Source organism: Nematolebias whitei, chromosome 3 (genome assembly GCF_014905685.2).
Source record: "Nematolebias whitei isolate Nwh7 chromosome 3, NemWhi1, whole genome shotgun sequence".
Classification (NCBI taxonomy): domain Eukaryota; kingdom Metazoa; phylum Chordata; class Actinopteri; order Cyprinodontiformes; family Rivulidae; genus Nematolebias; species Nematolebias whitei.
Genome location: NC_056500.1, coordinates 45,501,724 through 45,504,977, shown reverse-complemented (window position 1 = coordinate 45,504,977; position 3,254 = coordinate 45,501,724). Strand labels below are relative to the sequence as shown.

General features: G+C 41.9%; 1 protein-coding gene across 1 annotated transcript in view; it reads right to left on the bottom strand.

The window, feature by feature from the left end:
- Nucleotides 1-3,254, bottom strand: part of kif1aa (kinesin family member 1Aa) — an 80,158-nt gene that overhangs the window by 60,699 nt on the left and 16,205 nt on the right. The window lies entirely within an intron of this gene.

Sequence of the window (3,254 nt, the reverse complement as noted above, 5' to 3'; positions counted from 1 at the left end):
TCTTTTTGTAAGATATTCCAGGAAACAGGAGCGGAGTAGGAGAAGGCGCTTTGTCCAAGTTCAGTCCTCACTGAGGGAACACTGCAGGTAATAATGTCCTGAGAGCGCACGCTGTAGCTGCACTCACGCAGAGACATGTAGGAGGAGATGTATGAAGGCAACAGACCAAGAAGTGATTAAAAGATGAAAATGTACCAGTGAGAGAGTCTGCGTGAAGTTAATGATGTCCAGTTAACCAGTGAATACTGGGTGCAGTGGTGGGTACGATAATCACAGCCAGTTATGAATCTTAATGCACCATGACAGACTGCATCCAACATCTGCAGGGTTCTTGTAGGAGCATTCATATAAATAATGTCACTTCTTTGTCTTTTTTCCTGGCAGCTGCATTTCTAACATCCTTCTACCAATATACCCACTGTCCATCCTTTGGACATGTCCAAACCATCTCAGTCTGGCCTCTAACTTTATCTCCCAGTTGTTCAACCTGTGCTGTACCTCTGATGATCTCAATCTAATTTAATCCATCCTGTCTAATCATTCTTCATCTTTTATGATCATCTACTGTTGTCATCACTTGTTAAATCATGTTAAAATCAGGTCTCTCTTGTAAATGAGTCTCCAAGGCTCAATGGGACTAACCTGCATAAACTGCTCCACCTGGGTGTATCCCAGGTGTAATGGGTTAAATGCAGAGAACCAATTTCACCATTGTATGAGAACATACAATGATGACAACACATAGAACTTTACTTTATTTATAAAGGTTGAATGAATCCATCCTTGTTGCTCCTAAAGAGAACCTCAACATTTTAATTTCTGTTTCTTCGATTTTTTTCTCTTTTTGTCAATGCCACTGTTTCCAGACCATACAACATATCTGGCTCACCACTGTTTTGTAAAGTTTTCACTGTTATGCCATTTATGAGTATGAAATGTTCACATGATTTTATGTCTTCCCATGCGATTTCAGTTTTATGAATCCATCCATCTTCTACCGCTTATCCGTTGCGGTTGCGGAGAAAACAAGTGCAGGAGAGACACCCAGACTTTCCTCTCCCCAGCAACACTTTTCAGCTCACTTTGGTGGACCCCGAGGTGTTGCCTGGCCAGAGAAGATACACAATCCATCCAGCAACCTCTGGGTCTTCCCCAGGGCCTCCCGCCAGTGGAACATGCCTGTAAATCCTCTATGGGGGGGGCGACCAGGAGGTATCCTAATTAGATGCCTGAACCACCTCAGCTGACTCCTTTTGATGAGGAGGAGCAGCGGCTCTACTCCGAGCTCCCCCTGGATGATGGAGCTCCTCACCCATCTCTAAGGCTGAGCCCTGCCACCAGTGAAGGAAGCTCGTTTTGGCCGCTTGTATTTCGGTCATGATGTAGAAAAAGTTTTATGAACAACATCCTCAAATTCACTGTCACATATAGCGTTCACCATCTTTACAAAATGTTTGACCGTGATACATTTTTTACAGCATTAACATCTGTTGACTGATGTTGGTAAGTGTATTGTGTTGCAACAACCTTTAGTTGAACAAATACTCATCTGCTCCAGCTGATTTACATTTCTGGGATGATCAGTGATGACTCAGGCACATCTATTGATGCCACATCCAGTCATCCCATTGATGCCTGACCACATTTTACTTTAGCTACCTCTGTTCTTCAGCACCTTACAGAGGAACATTTGGTGCATAATCATAATATTTTTTTAGTAGAGGAGCTGATGGAGCTTTCATGTCCACAACAAAATGTACAGTCAAGTATATCTGCATTAAAAAGCTCTTTGCAGTTAAAAGCCATATAATTCTCAATTTAATTAATCAGATCAAAGGTTTTTCACCGGTACAGCACAAAATAAGTAAAATAAGAATATTGCATACTACACTTTATACGCCTGTCCACAAACTATTAAACAGCAATCTGTAGCAATGACCTGGACAAGCAAAGTCTTTGTATAACCTTTGACCTTGATTTAAGACATTGACCTGGGAGCTGAGTTGATGAAAAGTTTATGCAACATTAGTGATGATGCATGTGCATGAGGTTTGGTAAACAATCTTGATGAGATCCGAAGTTATGGGTGGGACAAGAGAAAGTTTACTGACAGATGGACAGAGACCAGACCATAATGCATCTGCCTTTCGACGAGCGTGTAATAAAAAGACCAAAAGGCAGAGATCATGCTTTAACCAAAGACAACGTGTAACGTAATACTATAATGACAGAGATGAAAATGCTTCCTCTGTGCTCCCAGAGCTCCGGACCATTTTCTCTGCTAATGTAGATGTGTTCGATAACAAAGAGAAGCCCAGAGGCTGAAGTACGATCTCCGGTACTCACACGATGGTTTCCTCTTTGCTAACAGGTTTCCAGGCTCTAAAATATAGGTCAGTGTGAGAAATGCACTTCAGCTCCATTCTTCATCATGACTAGTTCATGATCTGTCCAGGTGCTCTGAGTGAAGGTGTTAAACATTTCTTCCACATTTTTCCTGCTGATCAGAACAGAATTTACGAAACGTTTCCACATAAAGAACCCGTCCAGAGGACGTGACTGAACTTTGTTGGAGCATTTACAATAAAGTGACATGAAACTCATTTTATGTTCAAATCTTCTACGAGCACACGAACAGCCAGAGTTGATTCATTATGTAATAAATGCCGATCCACTCATCTGTTTGTATCAGTTTTGCTGTGGAAATGGGCGTGGTGGCGCAGAGGTTAGAGAAGCCTGTAATCGGAAGGTCACCGGTTCGACTCCCTGGACTGGCAACATCAAAATGTAGATGGGAAAGGTGAAGCAGCACCCACACCTGCCTCCACCCTCATTTGCTCCACTCTGGGCCATTGAGCAAGGCCCTCAACCCCCACAATCTGCTCCCCCGGGTGCCCTAGATGTCAGCTCTCTGCTCCACACAGAGGGCTGTGGTAGCTCAGTGGTCTGGTTGTGAAGGACATCCGGCAAGTCTCCATTACTCTTTAGCATTCATCATCTTTCTTCTATAACTTATATTATTCTTTTTTTTTTGTAATAATGTAAGTTAACAAAATGTCTTTTTTAATGTATAAACTGTACACAGAGTGTAAGGTTTGAGTGTTGATTTGCAAAAATGTTAGAATATTTGGACAGGACCAAAGTTAGTAACATCGTCACCCTAAAATTAATATTTATTGGGAAACTCATCAAAAATCATGAAACCTAAAGTTTGATCAAATTATTAACACACACACACACACACACACACACAC